Genomic DNA, 13977 nt, shown 5'->3' with positions numbered 1-13977 from the left:
AACTGAGGTATACAGTGTGTGTGTGTGTGTGTGTTTGTTTTGGAAGGGGTGAGGCAAGCTCTGCATAGGTGGGACAGTGCAGTGCTCCCATCCTTCCTCTGGAACCTCTGGTCTGGTCCTAGAGTGTCTGCCAAACCACGTGGCACACTGACAGCCATTAAAGTGCCAGTTCATTAAAGTGCTGGGGGTGGGCCCTGGTAGACCAGAGAAGATACAAAGCAGTGGCATTGTTGTGATGCTGACAAGCCCCATTGCCTTGGATTTACAAGTAGCTGAATCTGAGGCATTGGCAAAATATATCTTTCTCTCTCCTTTTTTCTTTCTCTCTTTCTTCTACTAATTCATTGCAATATGTTCTGAGCCAGACTAAAAAGTTACAGTCATAGTTTTATTAAGGGCCTTGTGTTTGGATAACTTGAAGTTGGCTAATTCCAAGTTTCCTTAAAGTATATGAAGTGACTTACTTTGAACTGGATGTTGTTTTTAAATTTGCCAAGTACCATATTTTACCTTAGTGCTCTAAAGTTTGCAAGTAAAACTTCGTTATTAAATCTCCTGAGAATTTTGATGCTTCTCTTGTGCACCACCAGAGTGAACACAATTACCTTTCCCCTTAAACTCACCCAGCAAGTTGCAACTTAACAATGGTGCACATTACTTGTCCTTGTTTCCACCACCTGTGCATTTAAATGCTTCTTTCCCTTTAGTTTGAGCAGCAGCTCCCTACTGCACCATGTGGGTCTCTTGCCTTCCTTGCCCTGCTTCTTGCTCCTGGGATTGCCAGGTGTTGCGGTCTATGGAAGACTTGCTTAAAGATTGGCCAGCTGCATTGGGCTCCTTTGTCCCTGCAGGCAGTCCTAGGGGATCCTATTGACTATTGCCTTGAAGAGCTGGAAGTTTATTTTCCTAAAGCTTATGATTCTGACTTTACTCCTTACCTGACCCATATCCCTCAGGACTGCAAACTCCACACCGCATCCCAGGCCACCTCCGATCTTGACATCCCTGACGAGCTCACTTGTGTTGGTGACCAACATACCCAGAATCGCCTCTCTTCTGGTAGGGCTGTCTATTACCTGGCTCAAGAAGTTGTCCTCTGTGCACTGCAGAGCTGTCCTGGGCTGCCTGCAGCTCGCTGTGCTACTTTCTCAGCACATGTCGGGGAGGTTGAAGTGTCCCAGCAGGACAAGAGCCTGTGAGCACGATGCCTCCTGAAGCAGAAGCAAGAAGGCTTCACCAATAGGCTCCCTTTTATCAGGTAATTTGTAGTAGACATCAACTGTTAGGTTCTCTTTATTGCCTCGATCTCCAATTCTTTGCCATGGGCTTTTGACCCGTTCTTCAAAGACAGCTCTTCACACTCAATCAGCCCCTGATGTAGAGGGCAATCCCTCCACCTCTTCTTCCTCTCTTCTGAACAGTCTGTAGCTGTCGACAGTCACACTCCAATCATGGGATTCTTCTCATCAACTTTCAGTAATGGCAACAAGGTCGTACCATCCTAGCAGTATGGTGGCTTCCGACTCCTCCTGTTTGTTGTCCATGATGTGTACATTAGTCACTTGCAATATCCAGCCAAAGAGAGAGGGAATTTGTCTGGTACTTGGTAGTGCCTTATCTGTATCTTAATCTTTTAATTCTTTCTAATTTCCTAATTATTGTACTTGAGCATAACCTGTGTGGCGTTCGTCTACCTCAACAGTGAGACTTTCTGTCTTCAGTAATGATGGACTATTTGAACCTGAGTCAACAGGCTGTCAACAGCTGAGCTGCCTGTTAAAACAAACACAAATGTGATCAAAAGTTGTCTGATTGCTTCAGCATATTAACTTAATTAAAGTAATTACAATAGCTAGAAAAAAGCTAGAATAAAGTGTGCTGCATCTTGTTCAAATACCATCTGCATTAAAAAGTTAGAAGTTTTGAAGTAAAGCTTTGCCAAAATCCAGTTCCAGCATTAAGCACAAATCAACAATGAAAGTGTGAATTACAATATTGTTTTAAAGTAATGATAGGTATTTTTCCTGTATACTTGTTAATAGTTCAGTTATTTCTTACTGAATATCTATTCGATAATTCAGCTTGATACTTCTGCAGCCCATGATCCTATGCTTTATTTCCCATGCATTATTCAGTATCTTCCTCTGACACAACTATTGTTAAATTTCTTTTCTATGAATCACTTCACTACAGAATGTGCATTTCTTGAATGATCACATACAACGGTAAAGAAGGAAGGTTTTTATGACTGTGGATCAAAGACATAAAAGTATTAGTGTCAAATGTACATGGTGAAGGAGTATTTAACTGGAGATGTCTAAGATGTAGGGCTTTTTTCAGAGTACATGGATTCCATAAATCTGAATTACAAATATCTTTAGTTTCAGGTGGATTTCTGGCTTCTGAGAAATTCTGCAACTGAGCTATGGGTGTTATTCAGCCAGCATAGAATGAACAAAACTAGAAAAGTCTAGTCTAAATAGAATGCCTAGTTTCATGTGAGATCTACTTTCAGATGCAAACAGATTACAAAATTGCCAAAAACACTGTTTTTAACCAATGATTTAATATTCTTTTCCAGCAAACTTCCACCTCATAGGGCATCCTCCATAACTAATAATGCAACAAAAAATTTACTTTACTGCCATAAAAACTCCAGTCTAGACTTCAGTCTAATCCTTCTTTCAAATAAATTTGACAGTTTGTCTCACTGTGTTGGTGTTCATCGTGGTGCTCTTCAAGTGTTACTTTATTGGCTAAGAACCATGAAATAACAGCAGGAAGTATCTTCCTCACAGCAAAGTACACCCAGCTAATCTGGGTGGCTGGAACCTGCTCCTGGGCTCCCTGCAGCTTTGAGCATTGATTCCAGCTGCCAGTTAACCACATGTGTTTCCCCTTGTGATTTCTTTTCTCACATATTTTATACCACATGGTTTTTGCATGCCACATTACCATTTTTGTTGGAACAGAAATTTACTTTTTATTTCTAGGACAAAATGCTGAACATTTGAGTTCCCTCCTTCACCATATAGTCATTCCAGATGTCAAAGAAAAGAAAAGGTCATGAGAATTCTTTTTACCCTCTAAACTTTATTCTTCAAAACTACATTTATTTTTGCAATAGCAAAATCTCTCTCAAATAAAAAAAATAGAATACCTTCAAATATGACTTGTCAGTGGAAAAAATCTGAAAAATATCAGCATATATTTGAAGCTTGGCAACTGAGATGATGAGCTCTTATAATGAAGAGACCTGAGAAAATCTTAATGATAAATGATAGCATTGCTCCCAACTGTAACTATTCAATGTTACATCCTCTATTCAGATTCCAGATGCTAATGACAACACTTCCTAAACCAGGAGTTTTGATGAAAAGCAAATGGCAGCTGATAAATTCAGCCTCCTGCATGTAGTCCTACACCTTTAGTATCTTGTAGCTTGTCATCAGTCTCACAACATCAAAAAAATACTATTGCCCAAAAAATAAGTTAAAAAATACTATTGCCCAAAAAAATAAGTTAAAAAAAGGTAGGAGTTATGAAAATTAATGAAAGCTGTTTACAAGAAACAGGTATGGCTGCGTGCTGCAATTCCCATGTGATCCTTAATTGGCAGGCTGCCTTAAGGTCATGAATGCATGATGACAGTAGAGTAGCTTACCCCTTTGTAAAGCTCAAGAAACCACTGTACTGAGTCATCAGTCACTTTAGGAGATTGGTGTCAGGGCCCAGATTTTGCCTTGACCTTCTTGGGGATTTAGCTGCCTGGGCTCAGGGCCAGCTGAGAAGCAGCACAGCTTGGCAGAGTGAGCAGCGCGTCCTTGCCGTGCGCAGGGGCAGCCTGGGCTGGAGCCTCCTGCTCCCCTTCGGGCTGCTGGGGCTCTCGTGCTTCATCCCTGCCTGAGCTCTGCTGCAGCTGTGCTCTGCCTGTGTCCTGCTGATCCAGATCCTCACTGGATTGATGTCCCCGCTGGCCCTTGGCCCTCCTCTGTCACCGCAAGCATCTGTGCTGAGAGGGGCTGCCCATGCCTCCGCTGGGGCAGTGGGACTGGCCCTGGTACAGCCCTGCCCTCCCAGCGCTGCTCCTTCTGTGCACATCTCTGCGGGAAACCGTAGGGTCAGAGGGGTCCTTGTCATTTTCCAGAAGAGCCTTTTTTCTCTTCTGAAATCACATTATGGTATTTCATACTAAGCGAGCTGTGCTTTCCAAGCAAACTTGATAAATAATTGCCTTGCTCCAGTTCCTTTAGATATTTATATTACATCAATTACAATAATATTAACAGATTAACTCACTACTGCAAAATTACTCATGAGATATATTTCTGAACATCTCCCAAAGTTGTAGAAGCTGTGCAAATTAATTTCTATCAGCTCATGGCTCAACATCAGCCAGGCAATAAGTTTACTTCCAACATATTCCCATGACTTTGATAAAGTTGTTTCTGTAGTATTCGTATGTCTGGAAAATTCCACACGCCCTATGCCAATACATCCATCTTTCAGTGTTGTTGTGTTCCACTCCACATATTGCACTGTGCTGTACCTTCCCATTCACATATAATAATTCTAATGGTTTATGGAAAGCCAAACAATTTGTATAAAAGAGTGTATTTGCCCACTTCTCTTAAAAATAGATCCAGATTGTGTTTGTGGTTACAGCTGGTGGACATCCTCAAGGACATCTCCCACAAGAGGAGGAATGGCTGGAAAGTGCCATTACAGAGGAAAATATGCAACTTGCTCTGCTCCTTTCTAGGGTCTGAGATGTGGTGAAACAGAAAGGGGAAGTGAATTTCAGTCATACTGCAAGAATGATCTACAAAACTATTGATTCCTTTTAAAAAGTGAACAGTAGTTTTGCAAAGAATTTTTAAGCTGTCTCATCTACAATAGAAAATGAACATTCATTTCTTTCCAAAAGTGGCCTTCCCCCACATTTCCATCTCCATTTCCTCCAAAACACAGAAAAAGGTGCAGATGTGCAAGCATCTCCTTTCTATAGAAGTTTCAGCCCTGTAGGAATGCTTGCAGGCAACAGAATGCATGTCACATTTTCAGGTTACTTCAGGTCCTATTTTCTTGTGAAAGTTTTACTCCCTTTTAAAGGCAGTTGAGGTTAACTATATAAAATTGAAAATAAAATATTGAAAAATTTCTTTTAAACTCCGTTTTTTAATTAGTAGTGAGCCATTTGCCTCCTAGGATCTGGCCTTACTTCGTAATCTGGAAATACACAAAAACCCTCTAAGTTTCTCTGTAGGTTATTTCTCTAAAATAGCTCTAAAATATACATTACCTTTTGTTCTATCACAGCATCTCAAAACTATTTCTGTCATACCCTAAGAAGGTTCCTCATCTTCTGCTCATAAATGCAGATATTACCATATGGAATTTTTCCTTCATTGATTGATCCTGCCTTCCTTGATCACTCATTGAATCAGCAAACAAATTTATCAGCATTGACTGAATTATTTTTGTCCTCAGGTCTATGAAAATACAAATAAATGTAAAATCAGTCCCAGGAAAATGTGATGAAAGAAAAATAGCCATTGGTGATATTCCCTATTTGCATAGCGTGTTGAGATTTAAGGTGCATGCTACTCAGTTGTTAAACCCTTGTGCCTTGATAATTTTTATCAAATGCATTTATAATTTCATAAAAATCATGCCAACATAATTTGACAAGATCAATTTTCCAGGTAGCCATGTTGATTAGAAATAATTACATTATCCTCCTTTGGTTGCTTGTTTCTTGAATCCTGTACCAGGCTTTACACAATTACAATAACCTTTTTAATACTGACAACATGAGACCTTTGACTGATGACACTTCGATTACTTTCCCCATGGTAATGCAAGGTGGCATTTTCCCCTCTAAATAATCCAGATATTTGCTTAAATACCTATTTATCCTAAAATATTCTAAAATAATAGATTAGTGTGAACGTAACAATGAATAGTGAACACCCTGTCTCATGTTTTATTTGGTGAAAGATTTGACCAAAAGGTTCAGAAAATACTTTAGTCTGATTGTCACTTCCCTAGAAACTTGGGGCTTTTCATATACAAAAATATTTTTGCAAGATTTTAGTACATTAAACACTTTTTCCTAACAAAGGAATACATTCAAGGCCTTACTTTTCATTCCTTATAATTCTCTGTGTTTTTCTGTTGAAAGTTTCAACCTGAAAGAGTTGATGACTACATTTTATATATCTTATGTAGGCACATGTTACATAAGGAAGAAAAGAAGCCCAGGAAAGTCCCACAAGGACCACAGCTCAAACTGACCCTTCATAAATATTTTTAGATGGACCTCGCAGAAAAAGCAACTGGCCTTAAAGCAGAGGTAATATGGAGAGGATGAGGGATGGAAGGAATTTTGATTACCTATCTTGTTTCCTAGGAATTTAAGGTTTATTAAACTTTCATTATTGGAGTGCATACATTATTTAATATCTTTATGCATTCACTAGCTAGACTGTACTTTGAAAATTTTATTTTCAGTTGTCTGAAAAGCGTTGGTTCCCTGATAGGTTTTTTCCACAAAATGCAGTCTAGTATACAGCCATATGTTTAAAACCAAGAATCTTTTATGTTTCTACACCTACAGGACACAGGGAAATATTTTTCTGTATCTTTTTTGTAAGCAGACATCTATTTCTGGCATTCAGAATATCAGAGGCACTCCTGTGTAAATAACATAAAGAAGAACAAATTCATAAATTAAAGACCAAAGTCAACTAAACATTTTTTATCCTCTGTGTACTTTTATAGACTTATTTTGTCCAATAATTGTATTGTTTTTTTTTCCAGTTAATAAAATAGTTTGCAATAGCCTATGCCCTCAGATATCTGAAAAACAGATATTCAAGTTAATTAATTTTGTTTCTTATTTTGTTTTGCTATGATTTTATTTTAATAATACAGTATGATCAATTGTTCTTTTTTACCACATTCTTTCATTAATTTTAATTAATGAAGTCATAGGATTTTTAATTATACGAAGCCTTTGAATACAGGGGAAAATCAGCATCTATAGGATAAATGAAAGTCTTTGGAAAGTTCAGAGACTAATTAAAAGACTGGATCTAATACATCTCTTTCCTTCAGTGGTATTGGATTTTATACATGTGTCGTGGTTTAAGCCCAGCTGGCTCGAAGCCCCACGCAGTGCTCACTCACTCTCCCCTGGTGAGATGGGGGAGAGAATCATAAGGGTAAAAGTGAGAAAACCTGTGGGCTGAGTGAAATACAGTTTAATAAAGAAAGCAAAGGTTCTGCACACAGCAAAGCAAACCAAGGAACTCATTCACTGCTTCCCATGGGTAAGATGATGTTCAGCTATCCCCAGGAAAGCAGCACTCTTGTGTATGATGGTGACTGTGAAGAAAATGACTTCTGCCTCAGCCAGAACCAGCACAACAAGACCTTAAAGGCTTAAACAGATGTAAAACACTTAATACTGAGGTTACAGATTGATGTCTCCTAAATTAAAAAAAAAAAAAAAATCTGAATTTAGTTAAATATATAACTTTTCTGCTGCTCTGAAGCACTTGTTTCTTTTTTCTGAACTTTGCTTAAACTGTTTTTTTCTTAAGATTAGTGAATACTTAATATAATTTCTTAAGTAGTTTCTATCCTTTGGAATAGTCTCTTGAAAACTGATAATTTTTTCTGAGATAGGTCTTAAGTATGTGATTAAAGGAATGAAGGGCATCTATACTTCTCTCCTGTGATGATCATGGCCAAGCTAGTATTGTTCTAATGATAATTATTTTCTCAGATGAAGAAAACAAGTAAGTTTGGGTGGGTTGGTTTTGGGTTTTTTGGTACTGCTATTCAGGGAATGATTTTTTCTGGATTTTTGTCTGGTAGAAATAAATGTAATATTCTGTCTCACCTACTATTCACTGACTAAGAACTCTCTTTAGCATTATATATGTCAGTGAAATTTGAGATACATATGGACAGGAGCTTAAGTAAAGGTGAAAAATATGTGAGTGCTCTAAGACGATGATGCTTAATGATTTTAACTGAGAATGACATATATTCATGTTTCAATAGTTATTCTGTGATTTTTAGTGGTTCAATGTGATAGAAAATTATGTTGGTGGCTAATTTTATTGAATATAAAGGCAGGAATATCTGGTTGTGGATGCCAAAGACCTCCAATTATATGCAGGAAGTAAAATGTAGAGCATATTACAAAGAAAAGGAGCTGTGGGTTAGATCCTTAGCTACCCTTGAAGCACAGTGATTGATATCAGGTAGGTACATGATCCTTGATAAAAGGCTTTATCTGATAACTGAGTGATTCTGTATTCTCTCAAATATTATTTTGAAAGTTTTTGTTTTTCAATTAGTTGTTTTTAGAAGATGGTAGGGAAGTGTTGTTTATCTTACCAAATTCTGAATCCAGAATAGCACATCAATCTGGGAAGCTACCAAAAGGGAAAAATAAAATCTATGTCTGCTAAAATATTTTGTATAGAAAAAAAGAGTTCTTTAGTGATTAAGGAGTTACTTTTCTTACTTTTTCTCTGCAAAACTTCTAAAGGGAAATTGATTGGTAGGAAGAAAGAAACTATTTATTGAACTTTTGCAATGGCTGCTAAAAGCCAATACCTCAGTTCAAGCTGAACTGTATAACCTTGAACCATCTTTAATGATCCCTCCTGTGTCCCTTGAACATCCTTTGAGTGGAGTGGCAGAATGCGGTGTACAGGGAGGATTCATTCCTACACCAAGTGTTTGATCTCTCTATACAGGTGCAAGGCTACTGCTGAGGTATCAGAGTGGTTCATGTATCTTACTAAATTAATTTACTGAAGTAAAAAACAAGTTGAAATGGCCAAGTGTCTGCATCACGCCATGGAAAAAAAAAATCTGTTGGTCAATGATAATGTTAAATTTTCATACATGTAGAAGTATGCATTGTAGTGTATCACTTACTCTTGAGAAGTAACAGAAGGTTGAGTTGCTCAGTGAATATTTTCTAATGCCAATCTTAGTATCCACGGGAACTGGGATAATGTTGGGAGATTAGAAGTGTTCAAAGGATATTTCCATTTATACTAGAGATTATGGGTAGTCAGTTCTTCAGACATGAGCTTTAGTTTAAATAGCAGTGATGGGAAGTTAAGAGTAAAAATGTAGGAAGAGATATTGTACATGGATGGATCTGCCATTTAGAGAAATTTTTCTAAGTAAGTTTTCAAGAAAGATGCTGGGTTAATGAAAAGAAATTCCAGGAAGAAGGAATTTCCTTCAGAAACAGAGCATTTGCAGTCTACAGAAGTGTCATACGATGGCTATTTTAGAACTACTGCCATATAAACATGTATGTTTGAATGGAACTTTCAGCCAGCTTTTGAGACTGGCTTGAACAGGAGAATTTGAAGATATGCAGAATAAGTCATCGATACCATCAGAAAGAGGCAGAATTAGACTTGCTCATGGAATTTTCCATAAAGCAGATTCTTGTCTGCATGAACAAGGAAACTTATTACTTTAACTGCTTTGTTCATTTCTCTGAAGAGAAGACTTCTTTGAGTTCAGAATAAAAATTTGATAGAATTGTTCACTCTAGATAAGATTTTAAATTTAAAAGCCTTCCTTTCAATGCTCAAAAATTAAAATAGGAATAAATATGTAAATACACATATTTAATTTTTATGCCTATGCCCACATTCTGATAGTTTTGCACTTTTTTTCCCACAAATATAACACTTGTTCATTGAATTATGACACACCTTTTCTAAGGTATTTTTTTTATTCTGATGTAATGCTTATAACCTTTTGTGTCTTGATGTCATGTACAATTTTTAGAGTGTATTTTTTATCATATATAATAGTCTTTGAGTAGTAACCTACTACCCTGAGGGAAAGGTTTAATTGAATTTTATTTTCCTGGCTGTGTAGTGTGGTGCAAAAAATAAATACATTTGAGCTTTGTTTTTTGAGTGTTTAAACCTTTAGTTTCATTAAGTTGGCTTTTTTTCAGTTCAGAAATATCAGACATGCAGCATAGGACCACTGATCCTAGGTCTGATTTGACAGCCTAGGGGCTGTAATTTGGTGCTCCCGGAAAGAATTGCTATGGCATGTTGTGATGACATGTTTTCCTAAAGCAAAGCTGTTGGTACAGCTCTGAAGCATGGCCTAACCATGTACTAGGCTATTTCATTTCACCCTAATATAACTCTGGAGGATGTTCACATTTATGTGGACATCTTTGACTTGTGGAGCTTCACATTAGTCTATGTCAGTCTTATTGTGGCAATTAGAGTTCATGCTATATCTAGTACCGTGAGTACATAAAATAAAAAAAATACTTCTTTTTTTTTTCAGATACAAAATTTTTCTAGTTTCTAAGAAACATTATGGGATTGCAAATAAATATGATTCACCTGGCTATTCTAGGCACGTGGAGTTTGCCCAGGTTCCCAGCTATTGTTACAGCCTTAGATCACACTCCAGAACATTGTCGCTCCTGTGAACATGACACTTGGATAGCAAAAGAGCGATCAGAAATGAGCACTTGCTCTCCAAGCACAGGGTGTCTTCAGTGCATTGCAAATTGAAATCCCAGATTCTCTAAATCTCAATCGTCTCAGATAATAGTGGGGTATCTTTTGTTCCAGTTTTAAGGAAAGTCATGAAACTGGTCTTTTGTTTTACAGTTTTAGACTTGCTGTAATTCTGACTGTCTAGTGAGAAATAAAGAGGTTTTGTAGAATTTGAGATTCATCAAAAACTGCTGGTTAGATTTCAAACATAAAAATTTCAAAAAATTAAGTTGGCTGCAATTCCACCATAATTTTGTGTATAGTAACAGAAGGATTGCAACAGATTTTATATCTCCAACAGCATTAATCAGGGGCACAAAAAATAAGTCAGAAATGTAATTCAGCATACTACAAAGAAAACTTTAAAGGGTAAAAATTACCAGATTATGTCCTTTGCTTTGGTTTACAAGCATGTTTGAAAGAGTTTCCTTGAATTGTATGTCTTAGAGGTTACATGCTAAACAGATTTTTAGAGAAAAAAATGCAAATTGCATGCTTCAAGTGTTTTTTTGGTTTTTTTTCCTATTTTAATTTTTTTTAAATTCTCAGGGAAGATAAATTAATCTCCTTCCATATCTTACAGATTTTTATGGCAACTTAATGTACATCTATTTTTTTTTCCCCTTGTATTTAATTTTATAATAAAAAACTCTTTGTAGCTCATGGATGGACTTAGAGGCTTGTGGAGACAAAATATTTAAAAATTCCATGTTGCATTGGAGTAGTATCATGGAAAAGAGGAAAAATAAGTACTTTCCATTCCATGGAATGCTCTTTACATTTCTACACAAACCTGCTAACCTCAGTTCTTACACAGATATTTTGTATCTTTTACCCCAGAGTTTACTCTTAGTCCTGACATGACTAAGTAGAGATTTAAAAAAAAAAAAAGTCAGGTAAATGCTGATGTTCCAAGAGGCCCATCAGAAAAGCTGTGAAGAAGGCACTGAAGAAAAAGGTGAAATTGGAGTGATATCTATACTATCAGTTTCTGTACTATTTGTGGAACAACAGTTAAAACTAATTTTAGTGATGAAAAGCAGCTAAAGTAGAAATTATTGGATGAAAGTATAAACAGCTACATTGTGGGAAACAACAAAATCATGCACATCAGATATGCCACAGTCTGCTCAGAATAAAATGAAAATTTATAGCAAATGCAAACATTGCATCCAAACACTTGTAATTGAAACACTTATGCCCTCCATTCCAATTAGCTAAAAATCTATTTTTTAAAAAAATCAAGTTTTTTTTTCTGCACAAGAAAACTTTAAATTGATATTGAAATATAATCTGTATTATAGAGAATCATAATGTTACTACTATTTGAATGAACTGTAGATGCTAAATTATAAATTGAATAAATAAAAAAAGATATTTTATATAAAACAGATTGTTATGTTTGTTAAAAGGAGCAATGGGTTAAAATATTACCTCAGACTAAATCTATTCAATATAAAATGGCTAGAAGAGCTCTGACAAGCTCATTAAAATTAATATGAAAATTTCAATGGGGCAGACTGTCATACATTATTCAGGGAAAGTAATTATGCTGTTCAACAAAGCATGCTTTTTTTTTTTTATTAAAACACAAGCAAAATCTTAACTAGTAGCTAATTTCCATTTCACCCTGAATTACTAGTTTTATCTTTTGGGGGTTCCATAACAAAATCAGCTACAATAAACACACCCTGAATTACAGCATTGTGGAGCTGTGAACTTTATTGCCTTGGGTATCCATGGTTACCAGCCACTGAAGAACAAAAGAGACAAAGATTTGACAGCAGTTTATTGTCAGCCAGGAAACCACAAATCAGGTTGATTTTATACCTGTATTGGACACGAACTGAGGCTGCTGCCTGTCAGGTTTAGGAGTGTGTATATGTGTCTGTCCCTGTACACAGTTTGTAATGTGATAAGGAGTGGCAGGAGCCTGCTTGCAAGAGGAGGTCGACTGAGAATCCTGTATAAAGGATATGTTGATAATTCCTGTCCAGTTTATATCAGTTTGTATAATCTAGGAACACAAAAATGTACAAAGAGTGTCTCTACTTTTGACTTCAGTTCTCCACTGTTGAAGACTGCCCCTCTAAAACCTTTCATGAACTTTAAAAACTGCATTTTAAAATGCTTGTAGTCCTTTTAATCCTGCTGGAAAACTGTGATAGTTACAGAAGTACTTCTAATTCTCTATCAATTTTTGCTCTACAACCAATAAAGTATTTATCTAATTGATTTATCTAATTGAAAGTAACTTTACAAAGTTCCCTTTTTTTTTTTAAAGTTTTCTTTGAAGAACCTTTCTCTGTTTCTCTGCTCTTTCACTTATTCCATCTCTGTATAAGCGTTCAGCAAAGATTTTGCTCTTTAAGTTCACTCTGTTTGAAAACACATGAGCAGAACCATGCACCATGCTGCAGAGGACATCTCCTCGACCTCTTCTCAGCCGGCAATGACAGTTTGCTGTGCCTCTTAGAAATATTTTTCTAGTACTTGTTGGGATTTTATTTATATTTGAACAGCAGTAATGAGAAAAATGTGAAGTTCTTGATTAAAACTCACAGTACTTACATTGTATGTAACCAATAAATTAAAAAGGCTCCCAACCAAGGCCTGAGGGCAAAATAAATGGAGTAGAAATGGCTGAGTAAACTCACATTAGCTTTGCCGACTTTACATGTTGAATCAATGAAGTTTTACCTTGTCTTCCCTCTTTAGTTCTAAGCTATTCAGCTGTATGCCTCTTGGTAACATTTGCTTCTGGAACATTTTGGAAATTGTTTATGTAGTTTAAAAAACCCAGCAGGATGCTTTCACTCTTTTACCTCTAGCCTGACAAAAAAAATCTAGACTCTTAGGAGTTTCTCTGTGTGTAAACAGAGATGAACTTAAGTATTCTTCATTTGAATTTAGTTTTAGAAGTATCATCAAATCAGTTATTGTATCAGCTTAATTTATTTTTTTTGCAAATATTCCTAGTAAACATCCAGATTTTTTTGTAGCATTTTCTTGGATGAAAATGGCATTTCATCAAAACTTCATAAGAGAAATACAGAGAAGGTAAATTGGCTCTCTTCGTTAAAAATTATTCACTTACCTCAAATAAGCTTGCTAGTTTCTTAAAATCTTTTGAATTATGTAGAACAATAAGGTCTTCTGATTTTGTTACACATTTCCTCCCTTCAGAATAATTTCCTCTTTCTTTTTAGAAATACAACGTGCCAAAATATTTTTACACATTTGATTCTCTATCACTTCAAACTTTTTTTATTCCTTCAACCCTTTTTTATTAATTTCCTTACTTCTTCAGGCATAGACATTGATTTTAATAAAATATTTGTGTTAATAGAATAAAAAAAATCCTATTTCTGATTGCATAATATCTGCATCTTAAATTATT

This window comes from Pseudopodoces humilis, chromosome 6, assembly GCF_049639895.1.
Source record: "Pseudopodoces humilis isolate 2021_Gansu_Grassland_sample_001 chromosome 6, ASM4963989v1, whole genome shotgun sequence".
In the NCBI taxonomy this organism is placed as follows: domain Eukaryota; kingdom Metazoa; phylum Chordata; class Aves; order Passeriformes; family Paridae; genus Pseudopodoces; species Pseudopodoces humilis.
The sequence above is the reverse complement of the archived record's forward strand: the minus strand, read 5'-3'. Positions refer to the sequence as shown.